Here is a 21578-nt window from a genome sequence, read left to right as displayed (position 1 = left end):
ACACTGTTTAATAGGGTATTGCTGACTATAAATGTAATATGTAAGAGAACCTTAGAGGGGAGGCAAAGGGACCTACCACTGTAAGATTTCTATATTCCACTTGAACTAGTGAAATACTGATTTGAAGTAAACTGAAAAGTTAAGCGTGTGCTTTATAACGCCTAGAGCAACCAATTAAAAAAACTATGAAAAGCAATACAACTTATGAAAAGATCATATATAATAAATTAAAATGGAATACTAAAAATGTTCAGACAACCTAATAGAAGGCAGGAAAAGGAAGCAGAGCAATGAAAAAAATAGGGATCCTCTTTCTGCTACTTAAGGACATAATGAGAAGTTGGTGTCTACAACCTAGAAAAGGGTCCTCTGATTCTGTGACCAATTCCAATGTGTGGCTTTTTTCCCCACACCACCAAGTAATTCTTGAATGCCAACTGGGTGTCCTACAATTCAGCTTAATTCTGCCACTATCTACCTGCAGATAGCATCAGATCCCACAAGTTAAGGACTCAGTCCTACAAGGCTGCTGCCCCCTCCTCCACTTCAGATGCCAATCAAAAGCCCAGGTCACCTGTGCTTCTGACCAACCAGCCATAAATCAGAGGTTCCCACGACCCCCTCCTTGGGTTCAATTAACTTGCCAGAGTGGCTCACAGAACTCAGGAAAATGTTCTACTTACTAGATTACCAGTTTATTATAAATGATATAACTCAGGAAAAGCCAGATGGAAGACAGGTGTAAGGCAAATTATGGGGAAAGGGTGATGAACTTCTATGCCCTCTCTGAGTGCTCTACACTCTTCCCAAATGTCCACATATTTCATCAATCCAGAAATTCTCTGAACCCTATCCTTGTGGGCTTCCTTACATGAGCATGAATGACTGATTAAATCACTGGCCATTGGCAAAGGATTTAACCTCCAAGGTCAGGAAGGTGGGATTCAAAGTTCCAACCCTCTAATCACATCCTGACAACCAGTCCCCTTCTTAAGGGGCTTTCCAAAAGCCACCTCATTAACCATAAACTCAGGTGTGGTTGAAAGGGGTTTGTTATGAATATCAATATCCTCCTTACCACTTAAGAAACTAAGGGTTTTAGGAGCTCTGTCAGAAACAGATAAAGACTGGGGCACCTGGGTGGCTCAGTTGTTAAGCATCTGCCTTCGGCTCAGGTCGTGGTCCCAGGGTCCTAGGATTGAGCCCCGCATCAGGCTCCCTGCTCCGCGGGAAGACTGCTTCTCCCTCTCCCACTCCCCCTGCTTGTGTTCCCTCTCTCGCTGTGTCTCTCTGTCAAATAAATAAATCTTTAAAAAAAAAAAAAAGAAACAGATAAAGACCAAATACATATTTCTTATTAAAAAGCAGAATATTACAGACCCTCACCAGACAAGACGATGCTGGGACCCTAACACCCTGATCTCAGACTTCTAAGCCTCCAGAACTGTGAGAAATAAATTTCTACTTTTTATAAGACAAAAAAAAAAAAGTGTGTGTTGTGTGTGTGATATCCAAACATATCAGTAATTACATTGATCATAAACAGTCTAAACAGGGGCACCTGAGTGCCTCAGTGGGATCAAGCTCCACGCTCTGCAGGGAGTCTGCTTGAGATTCTCTCTCCTTCTCTCTCTGCCTTTCCCCCTGCTCACTCTCTCTCTCTAAAGAAAGAAATAAACAAAACTTTAAAAAAAAGATAGTCCAAGATGGCAGAGGAGTAGGAGACCTTAGTTTTGCCTGGTCGCAGGAATTCAGCTAGATAGCTAACAAATCATTCTGAACACCTGTGAGCTCAACTGGAAGAAAAGAATTGCTGCAATTCTACAAATAGAAAAGCAAACACTTTTCTGCAAGAATGACAAGACAGAAAAACTCACTTCAAAAAAGAGAACAAGAGGCAAGGACTGCCAGGAACATAATCAGTATGGACATTAAGTATGATGTCGGAACTAGAGTTCAGAATGACGATTATAAAGACACTAGCTGGCATTAGAGGAGAGGCAAAAGGACCTACATGCTGTAAGATTTCTATATTCCACTTGAACTAGTGAAATACTGATTTGAAGTAAACCGAAAAGTTAAGTGTGTGCTTTATACTCCCTAGAGCAACCAATTAAAAAAATTGAAAAAAGCAGAGAAGACACTAGAGAATCCCTTTCTGGAGAAATAAAAGAACTAAAATCTAATCAAGTCGAAATCAGAAAGTCTATTAATGAGGTGCAATAAAAAATGGAGGCTCTAGCTGCTAGGATAAATGAGGCAGAAGAGAGAATTCGATATAGAATACAAAATGATGGAGAATAAAAAAGCTGAGAAAAAGAGAGATAAGCAACTACCTGGATCATGAGTGGAGAATTCAAGAGATAAGTGATACCATAAAGTGAAACCATATTAGAATAATTGGGATCCCAGAAGAAGAGGAAACTTAAAAAAAAAAAAAAAGTCTAAACACACTAAAAGCTAGAGATTGTCAGAAAGGATGAAAAAATCCTGACTTAACTATATGCCAGCAGCAAGAAACTCACCTCAAATATAATGACTTATGTTGAAAGTAAAAGGGGAAAAGATAAACCGTGCAAGCAGAAGTTCAAAGGAAGCTGGAATGGCCATGTGAGTAGTAAACTTCAGAGCAAGAAAACTACCAGGGATAACGAGGTGCACTGCGTAATGACAGAAGGTCATTCACCAAGGAGACAGAACAATGCTCAATGGGGATGCATCTAATAAGAGGGAGCTTCAGACTACACCAAGCCAACATCAACAGGACTGAAAGGAGAAGTAAATCCGTAAGTGCACCGGTGACAGCAACAATTCTGTCCTTGACAGGAAATCAGCCAGAACACAGTGGAACTGAATACCGGGACCTAGTGGGCCTAACCGGCATTTACACAAAACTCTCAACAACAGATCTACTCTGTATGTTTCTAACTATAAATTTAAAATGTAGCAGATAATTTTTCAAAATATCTGGTCCTTTCGTAGACAAGAAAAATGGCCTTTTAAAAACTTCCATCATCAACTTCCTTCTATCATCAGGACTTCCTGTTCCGCGTACTTATGAAAGAAGATGCCCAGGATAGCAAAGCACTGAGTAGCAAGGGCTGGTCTTCGCCCTGGCCACTGCCCAGCAGATCCAGCATGGGGAGTCCCAGTGATGGCTTCTGAGGCAGCAGGCTACCAAACGACATGCCTCCTATATATCCAGTCCTGAGTCCCGCTTCTGGCCCTTCGCATGGCCAGAAACCACGCTGTGCCAGGAGAGGCCTGGGGGCTCCTGCAGTCCTTCCATACCCTCACACCACCCGTGCAATTGGTCAATGAGAAAACGGGTCAGGCCAACCACCTGGGGCAGCCACACTGCCCATGTGACCAATCACCTCGGCCTCCTGCCCAACACCTCTTTCCCCTCCTCTGCCCACAAGAGGCCACCCTCAGTGGGGGAAGAGGCAGTGCAGGAGGCTCACAGACAGGGTCAGTGACACACTTAAGTCACATCCAAGGAAAAACATAAATGCTCGACTTAATCCCAATCAGTATTTAAGGACACTTTTCTCATATAAAAATAACAAAATCAGTCTGGTACATACACAATGAGATATAATTAATAAGGAAGGAAATTTTCAGGCAGGCTACAACATGGATGAACCTTGAGGACATCATGCCAAGTGAAGTAAACCAGTCACAAAAGGACAAATAACGTATGATTCCACTTACGTTAGGTGCCCAGAGTAGTCAAAATCACAGAGAGAAAGTAGAATGGTGGTTGCCGGGGTTGGAAATGGGGAGTTAGTGTTTAATAGGTAGAAAGTTCCCGTTTGGGAAGATGAGAGAAATTCTGGAGAGGACAGTAGCAGTGGTGGCACAACACTGTGAATGCACTCAATGCCACTGAACTGTACACTTAAAAATGGTCAAAATGGTGAATTTGATGTTACAATTTTAAAAAATCAAGAGCAAAAAAAAATAGCTATATTTATTGCACATAAATTCGAAAATACGGAAAAGGAAAAAAAAAACCCATAATCTCCCCATCCCTCACAGAAAGAAGATAATATGATACAAATTGTTTTATAAGCTGCGTTTTTCTTCCAACTTCCATAATAATGTTCAGGTTATTGAACATTTTTCTGCAGCACCTTTTTAGCTTTCTGTGGACCACTGGCCAAGGCCCTGCTGTAGGTCACTGCTGTTCTTTCCCATTTGTCACATTTTCATATTTCATCTCTTTCAGTCATAAACATTCCCTAACAAACACTGCCATGTGGAGCCCTGCAGCTGCTATCAACACGCGCACACACACACACACACACAATCCCAGGGCCCCACAAACACTCCCATGTCTCTCCATCCTGTGCATCTTCCACAAATGCGTTTCTGCATGGCCTCTGCCTCAACCACATGAAGGAAAGTTGGGAATAGTCAGCTCTGGGTCCAAGTCTCCAAAGTCTCTGTCCTGACTTGTTCTTTGACACCTCACAATTCTACCTCCAAGATCTCTTTTAAATCCATTTACTTTTCTCCATCTCTAACTTCCACCACCGCTCTAGAAACGAAGTCCATGCTCACTACAACCACTCTGGCCACACTTGTCACAGAAACTTACCCCTTCCTGCCTCGTCCCCTCAGGCCCACTGGGGTTTCCTCCCAGGATGACATCTGCCTCATGGCCGCTGGTCCCCTTTCCTGCTCACTGCCCACGCTGCTTCCAGCCCCCACAAAGCCTGTGTTGCATCCCCAAGACAAGGGCCCCTCGTATGCCTAGCCACCGCATGACCCGTGGGGCAGAGCCTCCACTGCATCTGAAAGAGTGACGAGACTTCCTAACCAGCTTCCACAATGCCAATGCCCAAAAGCATGATGAAATGACTTATTCGGAACGGTGCTCAACCCTGCCAGTGCTGCCAGGTGGGAATTCACAGTTTAACAACTCCATCACATTTCTGGCTTCACCAGTTCAGCTCACATGAACATGTACAGAGACGTACACCAGTTGGGGCCTGGTCATGGCAGGATGGCTTGTGACCACAAGCACAAAGGGAAGAGCATGTGGGAACAGAGAGAGAAAGCGGCCATCCGCAAGCCTAGGAGAGAGACCTAAGAAGGAACCAACCCTGCCGACACTTTGATCTCAAACTTTCAGCCTCCATTAACTATGAGACAATACATTTCTGTTGCTTAAGCCACCTGGTCTGTGGTATTTGTTCTGGCAGCCCAAGCAAACCAACATAGAACTAAGAATGAGTCGAGAATTGCCCTGACAGGGTCCCTAAGCCCTTGCACCGACTGGCTGCTAAAATCCACCATGTGCTGATATTTTTTGATCATGAAACAATACATGCTCAGTGCAGAAAAAGCAGATGGCCAGGAGTAAAACAAAGGCCAGTGGACCGCTTGAACCTCATTCTCAAAGAGCTAGCATAGGCACTTCTGATGTGTGAGCCTCCGCACCCCCTCGCAGTAAACTGACTGCAAATAAGGCACTCTCCTTGGTTTACATCATCAAACAATGTCAAGTCAGGCTTTTCCCCATTGACTCTCTATTGGCAGTAGTTCCCAGCCCTCAAGTTTGTCTCCAAGCTCTACAGCTTGTCAAATTATAAAACTGCCATTTTAACAAACCAGTAACTAACTGATTTTGTAAATCTAACAACTTTTAAAATAAAGATTTCAAAGGACGTATTGAACGTACTTTGTTGTTCTTCCAGTGACTGTTCGAATCCCCTGAATCACTCACAGGGATCCCCTTGGCTCAGGCGATACCTATGCTCTGGATAGCTACTCAGCATTTTCATCACGGGTGGGTGAGAGCTGGTCAGCGGTCGGAACTAGGGAACCCTGCCCACTATGCTGTGTGCCCCACTTACCCAGCTTATTCTTTCACTCAGGCTGTGTCCATGGCATGACCCTAGCATGTGGACCACATGCCCATGAGCTTGAACTGGAGAGAAGGGAGCAGGGGAGGGAAGGCTGTGCTGTGACATGCTAGAACACTCTCAGCCCAGTGAGACCCCAGCTAGGCTACTTCCTCCTCCCATGCCCCATACTCCCTACCCTTAGGTGAGGCACTCCCAGGACACAGGGATGTCAGGTGGGAGTCAAGCAACCACAGGCTGCTCACTATCAGGAACAGACTCACGCAGAATGGAGGCTCAGGTCTGTGCAGGGCAGGGTCTTCAAAATCTTGCTGGCATTTGCCTCCATAAGAGGTATCTAACTGCAGACTCCCCTCTCCCACTGTGACACAGACCACCACCCTGGGATGCATAAGTCCCCCGCACACAGCCTCGACAATGCTCACAGTGCAGCTCCTGAGCAGAGCAAACCAGGGTCATCCCTTCCTTTCATCTCCCACCTGGAGCTAGAGCCCAAGGATAATGCCTCATGCACCTCAGGTGGCCACCACAGGTGACCATCAGGGGACCCTAGGTGGGGGTCAAGCAACCACATGTAGACAGGAGGCTGGGGTTCCCAACACAGGGCTTCAGGGCCTCACAGCTGCCCGCGGGAAAGGCAGTGCCCACCCGACATGCTGAAGGCCCCGCAGCTGCTGACCTCCTTTCTCCCTCACCTGGCAATGTCTGCCCCTTGGCTTCAGATTCACCCTGACATCTTCTCAACAAGTTCCCTCAGCCGCCCTCAATGTGGGGCCATCACACCTTGACAGATGAGCAGAGCAAGGCTCAGAGGTCCCACGACGAGGGCAGGGACAGAATCACCCACCCCATTGCCAGGCACCGTGTCCCCTTGGGTAACCAGAGGCAAATGAAGAGGTCAGTGAAGAGAGTTTTACAAGGGTGAGTGCAGGTGTTAGGAAGCAGCCACGGAGGGGGGCCTTACGTTTTAGGAAATGAGAGAATAAACTTCTATCACCATAGAGCTGTATTTCTGTTCTATCACCATTCCCCTAGCACTGTTCTGGAAACAAAAAACATTTGAAAACACTTTTGGGTGAAATCATTTGCATGTATTTGGAAGAAGGACATTCACCTACCAGGGTAAAAGAATAAAAATGAAGAGCAAAAGGGAATAAATGCCAATAAAGGTTGAACCTAGAGACGATGGACATCAGCTTGAGGAGGTGACTCATTTAGAAGGACGGCTTAAAAACACTAAGAGAAACAGCTCAGAACATAAATAGTAAGCAAACTGATTCTGGTTACTTCTGTTTCTAATACAGCTTCCTTAAATCCTTAGCAAATCAAACATTTCACTCCAGTAGGTCTCACATACTCACAGAGGAACTCAGCACAAGTTCCACAGATCTGTAACATTTACCAAGGCAAAGTCTTACCTAGATAAATTACTGTCCACAAAAACAAAAATGAGATTAAAACTGTTACACTAGGTACATGCCTATTAATAAATATTAAGTTTCCAAGGGCCAGGAACCAGACTGGGTTGGGTCTCACGATCAGTAAGATACGACGGCAGCTAACCCAGTTCACAAACAGGACTAAAAATTGACCCCAAAGCCCTGAGGGGCAGGCTGTGGCATGTGTGGCAATAGCGAGCCCTGGATGCACCAAGGAAGGAACGAGGCACTGGGACACCACCTCAGAGGCCAGAAGCTGGGGACTCGGGGGTGAGCTGAGGTGGGGGCAGCACTAGCACCATGCACATATGGGGTCAGAGTCCAGCACAGACTGTGACCCAGAGCCTCCCTCTGGGGGCATCTTCAAGGAGTGTGGCCCAGCGTCAGACGCAAGCCAAGTGAAGGTGCATCCTATCCAAGAGCCAACAAGAGGGAGCTCTGCACAGGCACTGAAACGAATAATCTTTGTTTAAAATAGAAACTGTCAGGGCAGCTCAACACCGAGATTACAAAACACGGTGAAACCACAGGCAGGAAAATGCAGAACTGATCACTCTGGTGCCCATTCAAACATCCTGCCTGGGGCACCCACAGTGAGAGTGCTGTGCATGTGATTCCACCCTGAGTCAACATGACCAAGAGGAGTCTTCTCAGTATTTCTAAACTTTTATTTTAGAAATTGCAAAGTATTCTGCTCATCAAACTCCACAATATAACCAAACAAGAAACTATGAAATGATTCTGCTAACATGTGTAAGATGAACACTGATTTTCTTCCTCTTCTATATGCAAATAAAGGTAGTTCCCAGAAAAGTAGAAATGTCCAACATTTTTGTGCAATCTGTTCACATGTAAAATAAATCATGTGAGGAAGAGAAGCATACTTTATTGAACCTTGCCTTTCTCTCCCACATTTTAAAACCATGTGCCTTACTAGGTATTTACCCAAAGGATACAAAAATACTAATTTGAAGGGATATGTGCATCCCTATGTTTATAGCAGCATCGTCTACAATAGCCAAATTATGGAAAGAGTCCAAATGTCCGCTGGCTGATGAATGGATAAAGAAGTGTGTGTGTGTATACACATGGGCGTGCGTGCGTGCGCGCGCGCGCACACACACACACACACACACACACACAGGAATATTATTCAGCCATGAAAAAGAATGAAATCTTGCCATTTGCAACGACATGTGGATGGAGCTAGAGGGTATTATGCTAAGTGAAATAAGTAAGTCAGAGAAAGACAAATACCATATGATTTCATTCATATGTGGAATTTAGGAAATGAAACAAACACACATGGGGGCAGGGTGAGGGGGACAGAGGCAAACCAAGAAACAGTCTCTTAACTAAAAAGAACAAACTGAGGGTTGCTAGAAGGGAGGTGGGAGGGGGGATGGGTTAAATAGGTGATGGGGATGAAGGAGGGCACTTTTGATGAGCACCAGGTGATGTGTATAAACGCTGAATCACTAAATTGTACACCTGAAATGAATTTACACAGTATGTTAACTGGAATTTAAATAAAAACTTGGAAAGAAAAAAAATTAAAAATAAAACAATGTGCTTTTCTGTATCACCACTAGCATGGACTCCAACTTATTTCTCCAGATTAAGGGGGGAGATGGAAGGGTGGGGACGGGGCTGCAGTGATCACCAGGCAAAAAGCTCCTAATGAAAAACCAAACATAGTTTTCTAGCCGAGCTTGAGTGCTGAAGAAACTCAACTGTTTTTTTTTTTTTTAAAGATTTTATTTATTTATTCATGAGAGAGAGAGAGGCAGAGGCAGAGGGAGAAGCAGGCTCCCCGCAGAGCAGGGAGCCCAATGCGGGACTCGATCCCAGGACCCTGGGATCATGACCTCAGCTGAAGGCAGACGCTTAAACCGACTGAGCCACCCAGGCGTCCCGAAACTCAACTGTTTTAATGCACAAAAACTTCAAATTCATTCTCAAAAGCAGCACTAGTCTCTTTTACAATCACCTCAAAAGAACTGCTGCATTGACAGAAACAAAATCAAGCTTGCTTGAAAATCACAATAAGGTGAAGTCTGAGATGGAGTCCACTTGGGAATCTTGTATCTCTGGGCTCCTCCCTCCAGAACATGCTCTCCAGTGCCACGGGGTCTCCCCAAGACAAGAGCTGTCTGTCAGCCTCCCGAGCACCCTCGCCCCCTCGCCCCCTCTGCAATTCCCTGCTACTGTCCCACTCTGTTGGAGAAGCCCCTCTAGTCTGGAGCACTCCAAAGCTGCATGCATGTCTGCCACTCTCCTTTTTCACTTCTTCTAACTGTACAAAGTATGACTCTGCTCATGTTATTCTCCTGCTCACATCTGCACTGGCCAGTGCTACCTACAGCTGTGGCTTTCAAACCATGTCCTGTGAAACCAAAGGAAAGCACCCCTGCTTTTAGCTATTTTATATAATGGTACGCCTCCTGGGATTCATATGAAGAAACTACTCTGATGCCAAAATAATCAATCAATAAAAGGCAGAATGGGCCCAGTATTCCAGAGTAAAGTCTTAATCCCTGAGGTAAAGTCAAGGGCCCTCCTCACAGCCCGCAGCTGCCCTTCCTCAGTTCCCTAACAACCAGGCCCAGCCTGACATGCCTGTACCGTGCTCTCCCACTCTCATGGCCCCATGTGGGTCCCTTGGGAAAATGGAAATGCTAAAAATGGCCCCCGGCCAAATGCAGGCACACAGGTGAGCACCAGAGAACCTGATATAGTGCCGTCTGACAGATACGCAGATTGGGCAGACTCTCCGTGGCGGGGTGGTTGTTTTCCTCCATGGTTTGGGATCCAGAGAGACAGCATGGTCTACCAATTAATTACTGGATGTTTCCTCATGTGAATGTGGTGGTCCTTCATCTTTCACAAAGAATCCAGTGCATGTTTAAGAGACACCAAAGGAAGACAAGAATATGTCCAGCTGAGTATACCTTTTCTAGTAGAATATACCCCACTGTGGCAGTCTCTGGTGCTCGGGGCAGGGGCCACATCCAGGACCCAAGCATCACAATGAACTCTAGGCACCGTGTTAAGCGCTTGGTGAGGAATACCACTGTTCATCATTGTGGCTGGGTGTTCTCAGCCTTCTCAATTCCTGACTCACCCCCCTTATCATGTGACATGCTCTGAAGGGCCAGATCCTGTGGGCACCTCAGGAACATATCTCATGAGGATCAAACCCGTGAGGCCTGCTTCTCCCTGGCCTTACCTGCAAGTGCTAGGCCAGCTTCCTAAGTTCTCCTCCGAGGGCAGAGAAAGCCACAGGACTATGACCAAAAGGCACAGAAGTTGCAGGGTCAACCTTCACCAGGCACCCCACACCACTTGAATGTGCCCTTTCTTCTCTCCTTGTCCTTCCCCTGATCCAGCAAGGACCCTGGCCTCCCACATCCCCGTGTCTGGGTGCAGCTGGGCATAGATTCTGAAAAGCTCCCCAGTGGTTCTGGAGTAGCCCGGTAGCAGCCCAACCTCCTCCCACTCCAGGAGCACACCTCTAGGGGCTTCAGACTTGCAGTGGCCCTGGGCCAGACTCCACCTGGTACCCTCTGAGCTCCTCAATGGCATCTAGCCTGAGGTCAAGACCCTGACCTTGGCTACCACCTTACCTACACTCCACTCCCCAATTTCTACCAAGGATATTGCTGTTCAAGCCACTCAGGCTGAAAGTATCCACATCATCCTGCTGTCTCTCTCCGTGCCCTGTGACCCCACTGTTACCATGGAGCAGTTATCCCAAGGGGTCCTGGGATAGGCAGGAGGCTTTCCCACAGAGATGCCAACTCTGTAAGCTGGGAGGGAACTCAGAGGAGGAGATCTAGCTTTTTGGAAACCAAAATCCTGACTCTTACAGCTGGCTACCTCCTAGCCCTCTCCAGAACTGCAGGAAATCTGTCCAGGCTAGTGAAGCCATCAACTGGCTCTGAGTCTCAATGGGACAAAAGCAGAGAGCAGTTCTTTCACCAAGTTCATTCATTTCTTCTCTACCATCACTGAAACGCCTGCACTGCCCAGAAACTGAAGAAACTTAGGAAGGAAACACACTAGCCTTTGGCCCCCAGGAGTGCACCAGAAGAGGCCTGTCCTCCTAGCCTGTCTCAAGCTCAGTCCCCGTAAATGTGGACCTAGATACTTCCTGCCCAAGTTGTATCACCAAGAACCCTCCATGCTGGATGGCAGTCTTATCCTCATGTACAGCACAGCCTCGTAAATGCTTGCCAAGGATTCGGACCCTTCATGTTAACCATTGTCTAGGCAGAAAAGTCAACATGTTTTCAGATGATTTTCCTGGCAGAGCATCCACATCCAATGCTGCAAGTGATGATCCAAGAATCCCACTTCTGAGTGTAAGGAAACAAAGGAAACAAAATCACTGACTCGGGCGCCTGGGTGGCTCAGTTGGTTAAGTGACTGCCTTTGGCTCAGGTCATGATCCTGGAGTCCCTGCATCGAGTCCCGCATCGGGCTCCCTGCTCGGCAGGGAGCCTGCTTCTCCCTCTGACCCTCCCCCCTCTCATGTGCTCTCTGTCTCTCTCATTCTCTCTGTCTCAAATAAATAAAATCTTTAAAAAAATTTTTAAAATTTAAAAAATTAAAAATTAAAGGGGCGCCTGGGTGGCTCACATGGTTGAACGTCTGCCTTCCGCTCAGGTCATGATCCTGGGATCCTGGGATCGAGCCCCGCATCGGGCTCCTGGCTCAGCGGGAAGCCTTCTTCTCCCTCGCCCTCTGCCTCTCCCCCTGCTCATGCTCTCTCATTCTCTCTCTCTCTCTCTGTATCTCTGTGTCTCGAATGAATAAATAAAAAAATCTTTAAAAAAAAAAAAAAATTAAAAATTAAAAAAAAAAATCACTGACTCAAAAAGATATATGCAGCCCATCTTCACTGCAGCACCATTCATAATAGCCAAGACATAGAAGCCACCTTAGTGTTCACTGACAGATGAATGAAGATGTGGTACATATATACGATGGAATGTTATTCAGCCATAAAAAAGAAGGAAATCCTGTCATTTTCAACAACATGGATGGATCTTGAGGGCATTATGCTGAGCGAAATAAACCAGAGAAAGACAAATACCGTACAATCGCACTTATGTGCAGAATCTAAAAAAGCAAACAAAAAAACAAGTTCAAAGATATAGCACAACAGATTGGTAGTTGCCAGAAACAGGGACTGGGGGATGCATGACACAGGTAAAGGTGGTCAAAAGGTACAAACTTTCAGTTATACAATAAATAAATCACCAGCATGGTAACTATAGTTAATAATGTATTGCATATTTGAAGGTTCCTAAGAGAGTAGACCTTAAAAGTTCTCATCACAAGAAAAAATTTTCTGTAACTATGTGAAGTGACGGATATTGCCTAGACTTACTGTGGTGATCATTTTGCAGTATATGTATGTAACAAATCATTACGTTGTACATATAATGTTGCATGTCAACTATATCTCAATTACAAAAAAGCTGCACGTAGATTCAGGTGAGATGCCCTCCCACAGGGTCCCACAGACAACAGACTGGAGCCTCAGCACAGCATCCAGAGATCATTTTCATTTTTACAATTCAGTAAGTGGAACCATATCTAAATGTTCTTTTAATATGCATATCTGTTATTGTTATTAAGGCTGAATACATTCCAATAGAGTAACCGTTGGGTTTTTTCTTCCTCCTTGTGTGACTTGCCAGTTTGATTTGTTTTCCTCTTATTTCGTCCTCCAAAATGTTGGCATTTTCCTTATCAATGTATAAGGCGCTCACTATAGCACTGATTAAAGACTAAAGCAGTGTGAAAGTTGCTGCAAACATTTTTCCCAGGTCAGGCTACTTGCCTTTCTTTCTATGCCACATTTTCCTTTGAAACTTCGTTTTAAATGTTTATCTTATTGACCTTTTTCAGCCTTTTCCCATTGGAATTTCCTCTTTCACTTCTAAATTTACCCAGAAGAACTCTGCCAGCCCAGCCCAAAGAAAGAAGTAGTTTCTAATCCATGGCCCCCATCTCAGCAAACTGCTGACCCACTACCATAAGTCAAAAACTGCCCATCTGAGACAAGTTTTGAGGTAATAGTTAATCCCCAAGCACTAACTTGAAAGTAATGTTCAGATCCACAGAAAGTTCAGTAAACTTTTATTAATGGTAGCAGTTTTTTATTGGACCTCAGATACACGATAATTCTTTTGTTTTTATTTATTTATTTTTATTTTTAATTTTATTGTTATGTTAGTCACCATACAATACATCATTGGTTTTTGATGTGGTGATCCACAATCCATTGTTTTCTTATAACACCCAGTGCTCCATGCAGTACGTGCCCTCCTTAATACCCATCACCAGGCTAACCAATACCCCCTCCCCCCTCCCCTCTAAAACCCTGTTTGTCTCTCAGAGTCCATAGTATACACAATAATTCTTAGAGCCTGACCTGCTTTCAACTTAGTTATGTTAACAATGCCATGACCACAGGTGAACCACCATCCACAACAAAAGCTAGGGACCTGCATGTGATTCATGCAGACACTATGGAGGAATCAATTCCCCACTTTCTTTTATACAAGTGGCATCTCATCTATACATATTCTTTTTTTTTTTAATTTTATTTATTTATTTGACAGAGACAGACACAGTGAGAGAGGGAACACAAGCAGGGGGAGCAGGAGAGGGAGAAGCAGGCTCTCTGCGGAGCAGGGAGGCCGACGTGGGACTCGATCCCAGGACCCAGGGACCATGACCTGAGCCAAAGGCAGACGCTTAACGACTGAGCCACCCAGCCGCCCCTCATCTATATATATTCTTAAAAGGCACTTTTTAAATCTAATCATTATAGGGGCGCCTGGGTGGCTCAGTCAGTTAAGCCTCTGACTCTTGATTTCAGCTCAGGTTCATGAGATCAAGCCCTGTGTACTTAAGATTCTCTCTCTGCCCCTCCTCCTCTACACCTCTCTCTCTCTCTCAAATAAATAAATCTTTTAAAAATTACAAAAATAAATTTAATCATTATAAAAGGTATATCATGCTAAATATAATTGTCTGACTTTTTTCACTGCTATTATATCACTAAGATGCATCCACAATCATTGCTCTGAAGTGTTTTGACAGGTGTATACTATTCCACTGAACAAACAGACCAGAAGCTATGTGCACAGTCTCCTGAGGCTGGTTATAGGGCCTCTGTTATCATGAACTGTGAGAAAAATTCTTGCACATTAATACATGTGTAATGAATTCTCTGGGGCAGGGGTCGGCAAACTTCCTATAAAAGGGCCAGAAGTTGGTAACTGTCCTGTGAATATACAAGAGAATATCATTATGCTTAGGAAATATACACTGATGTGTTTCAGGGTAAAGGGCCTCAAATGGTGGAAAAAAGTTTTCTCTGGGGGCACCTGGGTGGCTCAGTTGATTAAGCATCCGCCTTCAGCTCAGGTCATGATCCCAGGGAGGGTCCTGGGACTGAGTCCCGCATCAGGCTCCCTGCTCAGCGGGGAGTCTATCCTCCCTCTCCCTCTGATCCTCCCCCCTGCTCATGCTCTTTCTTGCTCTCTCTCTCTCGCTTTCTCTCAAAAAAATAAAATCTTAAAAAAAAAAGTTTTCTCCGTGCATGTTCTTTGTATTTTAATTTTTACAATGTTTTATACATTTTAAATTATTTTAAAAGGGTAAAAATGGAATACTGCCCCCAAAAACTTTTCATGAACATAAGGAAAAAGGAATTAAAAATGTTCAAAACAGATCTGTCATAAGTGCTTGAATGGAGGTGTGTTTCCATAGCTCCTCACTGCTATGACCTAACCCATAGCAGGTTTACACACCTGCATCCACTTCAGAGTAAAATGCATCTTTCCAACCACAGAACCTGTCTTGGAAATCCCTGTGTTTGCGAAGAGAAAGGTTTTGCCCAGGGTCCTACACTCCTAGAAGAAAGCTTCCGATAGACCCCAGGACAACTGGGCCTGGAAAGCCACACATCCTCAGGCAGACCTTTAAAAAGGCTCTTCCAGGGCGCCAGGGTGGCTCAGTTGGTTAAGTGTCTGCCTTTGGCTCAGGTCATGATCCTGGGGTCCTGGGATCGAGTCCTGCACCAGACTCCCTGCTCAGTGGGGAGTTTGCTTCTCCTCAGTCTGCCCCTCCCCCCTGCTGGTGCACGCGCACACTCTCTCTCTCTCTCTCACGCGTGCTCTCTCAAATAAATAAAATCTTTTTTTTTTTTTTAAAAAAAGGTCTCTTCCAGGCAAGTCAGTCCCCAGGATTGATCATTTTAGTACTTTAATCAAAATGCTTCAGACCACTGCAAAGTGCTGGGCTTTGTTTAAAAAATATATAGCACTCCAAATTTTGAGCTTCAATTACTTAATAATTTTATACTTCCCAGATATTTAGATCTGAAAGAAAACAGCTTATAGAAAATAGTGAAAGATCTTGAAAGTGCAAAACCATTTCCACTTCTGACCCCGAAGTGAGCAAAACTCCAACACCATTTATGTGCTTAAAAAGAACTCTACCTCCTGGAATACGTACTGAAGCACTTGTGAATGAGAGCAAATGCCGCATCTGGGATTTGCTTCAGAACAGTACATGTGTGGGGGCGCCTGGGTGGCTCAGTCATTAAGACTCTGCCTTCGGCTCAGGTCATGATCCCAGGGCCCTGGGATCGAGCCCATCGGGCTCCCTGCTCAGTGGGAGGCCTGCTTCTCCCTCCCCCTCTGCCTGCCCTCTCTGCCTACTTGTGCTCTCTCTCTCTCTGTCAAATAAATAAATAAATAAATAAAATCTTTAAAAAAAAAAAAAAGAACAGTACATGTGTGGAGGTGTCAGAGACAAATGGAGATTACTCTTGAGGGTTCATAACACTTATTTTCTGTATCTCTGTACATTTTGAAATTGGCAGCAATGAACAGTTTAATACACATATATATGAGATTTCAAATCCCTCGTCCCTGTGGGTCATAAGGCAGCAGCTAGGGGCTTTGCCTGCAGACACAAAGGGTCCTCAGGCCAGGCAGATAGCCTGGCAATCACTCCCACCTATTTAAAACTTTTAAGTTCCTTCCAGCTTAGTTTTAATTGTCCACATCTTTTTTTTCCTGTGGTAATTTAAAAGTCTTTCAGAGGTAAGAGTTTTTGCAAACAGCCATTTTCAGGCTGCTAAAAAGCTCATAAGGTGAATACTTTGTTCAGAAAACCATAAAAACCTGAGTGGGCTCCTCCCACCCAATGCCCCAAGGGTCCCCAGGGAGCTGGGGTATGAGCTGGCCTTGACTAAACACTGCAGAAAATCACCAGGGAGGCTGTGCACAAATGCCAAATCTCCAACCTCACTCCGATTCTTTAGAGGTACGGTGGCTCTGGACACCTGCGTTTCTAGAGCCCCGCCGCTAAGAGTCTCTGGCCCACACTTTGAGAAACTGTTTCAGGACACTGGTCTCCCATATGGGGTGTACCATATAATCCTTTGAAATGATGTAAGAAAACAGTGAACAACTGTATTTTTACCTAACAAGGACAAGGAATTAAGCCTCTCTAAGAGCTACTCACCTGGCCCCAGCCCTCTCTCTTGCCCTGTGTCCTCAAGGAGCAGTGGGAGTCCACAGCTCTGAGGGCTCACAGGTGCCCCATCACTGAGGGCCTGGCCCAGGGAATTGAGGAGTGTCACTGTTAACACTGAGTTTTAACTAAATGAACTGCTATGGGCTGAAATGTTCCCCCCACCCCAAATCCATATGTTGAAGCCCTAATCCCCAGTACCTTAGACCCCATGTAAAGTGGATCTTTACAGGACTAATTAAGGTAAAATGAGGTCATAGCGTGGCCCTAAGGCAATATGGCTAGTGTCCTTATAAAAAGAGATGAGGACACAGACATAGGGAAAAGGCCATGTGAGGATAAAGGGAAGATGATCATCTACAAGCCAAGGAGAGGCTTTGTCAAGATAAACCACCCTTGCTGACACCTTGATCTTAGAATTCCAGCCTCCATAACTATGAAGAAATAAATTTCTGTTGTTTAAGACACCCAATCTGTAGTACTTTGTTACAAGAGCCCTAAAGGACTAACACACAAATCCTTTGGCAAGGTTTCATTCCTGCATAGATACTCGAGATGGGAAGAAATCAGGTGTCCTGGGAAATCAGGCAGCCCCGCGCACCCTCTACAGTTAACAACTGGCCTCACTACAAGTTACAGGCATGGGAAGTTCTAAAACAGCCAGCAAAAGGCCACCACAACCAACAAGCACACACAACACTGTCTCCTACATCTTAGTCACATCCTTTGCAAACTATTATCTATTATCAACTGCACACAGTTTATGCTTTACCCACCAAACTCGGACATAGACACCGCTTATATTTATAAACCACCAACTGGAGCTCATGCTCGGAGTCACTTTAGGGATGGAGCAAGCAAATGAAAATGACAGGGATGTGAAATGCTGTGCTTGCTAAAATCACCTTTTTTTTTTTTTTCAGAAGCTAATAAAGCAGATAAAAGATGAAAGGAGAAATACTGAGTAAGTGTGTATAATTTATTTAAACTCAGTTTTCAAGCAACATGAGGAACTTAGAAGCATCGACTTGGCCTATGGGTAGAATTATGGGATGAGAGGGTGCCTGGGTGGCGCAGTTGGCTGAGCGACTGCCTTTGGCTCAGGTCATGATCCTGGAGTCCCGGGATCGAGTCCCGCATTGGGCTCCCTGCTCGGCAGGGAGTCTGCTTCTCCCTCTGACCCTCCCCCCTCTCATGCTCTCTCTCTCTCAAATAAATAAATAAAATCTTCAAAAAAAAAAAAAAAAAAGAATTATGGGATGAGACAGCACCACCCCATCACTCCTTCATGGGAACTGCCAGCTGAATAGGCAGAGGCTGTGAACCAGCACGGGGCTACAATCATCGGGAACCAACCAGTTCTTAAGCTTGGAGAGCTATGCAAGAGTGTGAAGATGGATGGCCTGGACAGATCTCGGGTGAGCTGGCCAGCTAAGGAACTTGGAAGAGGTGACTTGGCTTTCAGGCATTCATGTGCCCTCCTGTGGCTAATACGTGATAACAGGAGCTTCTAGGAGAACTGGCAGGGCTGCCTAGTGGGGCCATGCTCTCCAATTACTCTAAATGAAATCAAGCTCTTGAGGCACACAGACTTCTAAGCACACTCTCAAATACATCATCTTGGCTAACTATGAAGGAATGCACATGACCTATGTAAAAAGGGAGGATTGAGAGGGAACTTGAGACTTTCACACTTAAGAGTCTGCAGGAAGGGCATGCATGGCCACAGGGCCCAGGGCTACCCCTACCCCCAGTCTGTGGGGGGCCCCGAGGCTGAGTCATACCTAGAGATCAGACAATACAGCACATCTCCCTTGCTGCCTTGACCTTGTGGCAGAATCTGGACAACAGAGAGATCCAAAAGCTTCTCAAAAGCCCTTCCAGAATCACAACTAATTCCACACAACCTATGGGGTAGGCCCAAAATGTGTGACTGGAATATAAATGATACATAGCAAACCCAGCACAGGGTCACACAGAAGTGCGAGACAGGAAGTCACATCCCCTGTGGCAGCTGTCCCAGTCCTTGGCTATTCTGGCAGATGCATCCCCAAGTGGGCTCACCCCACTCTGTTCATTTCTGGTGTGGGGTGTGCTGTATGTGGACGTGGAGAAGGTTACAGCTTCCCATATCTCATGTGCATGGTCTGCCAGTGACATATGTGAAAGGATGTGTTCCCTTTTCCTGGTGGAGGGCAGTGGGGGAGTGTTGATTCTCCATTTACTCAGCTGGCAGTTTCAGAGGGCAAGGTACTCGCCACCCCACCATGTCCACCCTTTGCATGGGCTTACCTTGCAGTATGCACTCAGCCAATCTTATCTGGAAGAGGCAATTATCTAAGAGGCAAATTATTAAAACACAAAAGAAAAATTAAATGAAAATTAGTCTTTAAAAATTAAAAGTTAAATATAATTAATTAAATAAAAAATATGATAGTTAACTTTATGTGATAACTTGGCTATGCTATGGTATTACTCCGTTTTTGTCAAATGCCAGTCTAGATGTTGCTATATAGCTATTTTTTAGATATGATTAACATTTAAATCAGCAGACTTTGAGTAAAGCAGATTACCCACCATACTGCTGGTCAGCATCATCTAATCAGTTGATAGCCATAAAAGAAAACATAAGAAGACTGAGGTGCTCCAAAGAGGAAGGAATTCTGCCTCCAGCCTGCCTTTGGACTCAAGCTACCACATCAACTCTTCCCTGCATCTCCAGCCTGCCTACTGTAAAATCAGACTTGCGAGACTCCACATCCTGTGAGACAATTCCTTAAGATAAATTCGTGTCTCCCTCTCTCTCTCTATATATACACACACACACAAACACACACACACACACACATTCTATAGGTTCTGTCTCTCTGGAGAATGCTGACTAATCCCCATGTCCATCAAAACAAAGAAAAAAAATACAACTCATGTGTACAAAATCATTATCAGTGTGGTCTCCAGAGCAGCAGCAAGGCTGACTTTCCAGAGTGTGAAATTATCATGCTCATGCATAAGTTTGCTTGATTTAGCACACATAAGTTATTCAGTGATCTCTGGGGACAGCTTGCCCCAAGGAATCAAGAGTCCAGGTGGTTTTAGAGCTCATTGGTTTTGTGAACACAGGTCCTTCTAGGCAGGATTTGTGGAAAAAAAAGAAAATTATTTAAAATAAATATCTTGAGTAGGTCAGGGATTTAAAAACAATGCAGGGGGCGGAGCAAGATGGCAGAGGAGTAGGAGACCTGGATTTTGTCTGGTCCCAGGAATTCAGCTGGATAGGGATCAAACCATTCTGAACACCTACAAACTCAACAGGAGATCGAAGAAAAGAAAAGCAGCAACTCTCTGAACAGAAAAGCGACCACTTTCTGGAAGGGAGGACGTGCAGAGAAGTGAATCCGAGGCGATATTCGGAAGATAGACTGCGGGGGAGGGGCCTCCGTCAGCTGCTTCTGGCAAGTGATAGAGCCGTGGAGCACAAAATCGGAAGTTTTAGAAGTCGGCTCTGCTGAGGGACGTCGCTCCAGTGGCTAAGCAGGGGTGGATCCCTCGCGGGACAGTGTGGTCTCAGGACCCTTGGGGTCACAGAAAGACTGGGGGTGCCTGAGTATGGCAGAGCTCCCAGGTATCGGAGCTGGGAAGCCGGCTGCAGAGGCAGAGCCCAGATGCGAGCTTTCAGCTCGGGGTTGTCATAAACCGTGATCCAAGGCACAGTCGGGCCACTGCTCCTCCAGCAGGGACCCAGCAAGTGGCAGATCCGGGGAGACTCCCCTTCCTCTCCCGGGAGGAGCAGTGCAGGAGCGCACCGCAGGGATCTGCTGGGTTTGGAAACTCCACATCGAGTGGGGTGCCAGAGATAGAATCGCTCGGTCACAGGCCAGGTGAGCATGGAGTGCAGCCGGACACGGGGAGACGGGAATGACTGACTGCTTTTCTCTGGGGGATCACTGAGGAGCGGGGCCCCGAGTTCTCGGCTCCTCCAGTGTCGAGACTGGGAAGCCACCATTTTCACTCTTGTCCTCCAAAGCTGTACGGAAAGCTCGCAGGGAACAAAAGCTCCCAGGGAACAAAAGCTCCCAAGAGCAAACCTAAGCAGATCACTTAGCCGGGACCAGGCAAGGGCGGGGCAATTCCGCCTCCGGCAAAGACATTTGGGAACCACGGCAACAGGCCCCTCCCCTAGAAGATCAGTGACAACAGACAGCCAAGACCAAGTTTACCCATCAAGGAGACGGCAGAACTCCCGCGCTAGGGGAATAATGCACATAGAATCCATGGCTTTTTTACCAGGATTCTTTAGTCTTTCAAAGTTGTTTTTTTTTTTAACTGTGTTTTTTTTTTAATTTTTCTTTTTCCCTTTTTCAACCAACATCTTATCAATCCCTTTTTTAAAAAAAATTTGTATTTTTCATTTTTAGAGTCATATTCTATCCCTTCATAGTAGTTACCCGTATTTTTGGCATATATATAAGTTGTTCTCTCTTTAAAATTTTGAGATAGTTTCTTCTAACAGATCAAAATATACGCTAAATCTCTAGTGTATGACTTTGTTCTAGTCTCCTGCCTGATCACATTCTCTTTTTTTTTAAATCCTCTTCTTTCTTTTCTCAAACAACTTCTTATCAATTCCTTTTATAAAATTTTTTATAATTTTCATCTTTACAGTCATATTCCATCCCTTCATCCTATCAACCCTTATTTTTGT

General features: G+C 45.2%; 1 protein-coding gene across 4 annotated transcripts in view; it reads right to left on the bottom strand.

Annotated features, from left to right (window-relative positions):
* Positions 1-21578, bottom strand: part of CYFIP1 (cytoplasmic FMR1 interacting protein 1) — a 118321-nt gene that overhangs the window by 75607 nt on the left and 21136 nt on the right. Inside the window, exons 1-2 of one of the 4 annotated variants that reach the window (XM_081831461.1) lie at positions 19803-20154; positions 19169-19213 (exon numbers count right to left, since the gene is read on the bottom strand). The exons of 1 other annotated variant lie outside the window; for it this stretch is intronic. The gene's annotated coding sequence lies outside the window, so the exon portion shown is untranslated. Of the gene's footprint in view, positions 1-19168; positions 19214-19802; positions 20155-21578 lie in introns of those variants that run through there. 2 more of the 4 variants (XM_081831458.1, XM_081831460.1) reach the window with 2 other exon arrangements.

The sequence above is a fragment of the Leptonychotes weddellii genome, chromosome 9 (genome assembly GCF_054177405.1).
Source record: "Leptonychotes weddellii isolate Sample4059 chromosome 9, ASM5417740v2, whole genome shotgun sequence".
Lineage (NCBI taxonomy): Eukaryota > Metazoa > Chordata > Mammalia > Carnivora > Phocidae > Leptonychotes > Leptonychotes weddellii.
The sequence above is the reverse complement of the archived record's forward strand: the minus strand, read 5'-3'. Positions and strand labels throughout refer to the sequence as shown.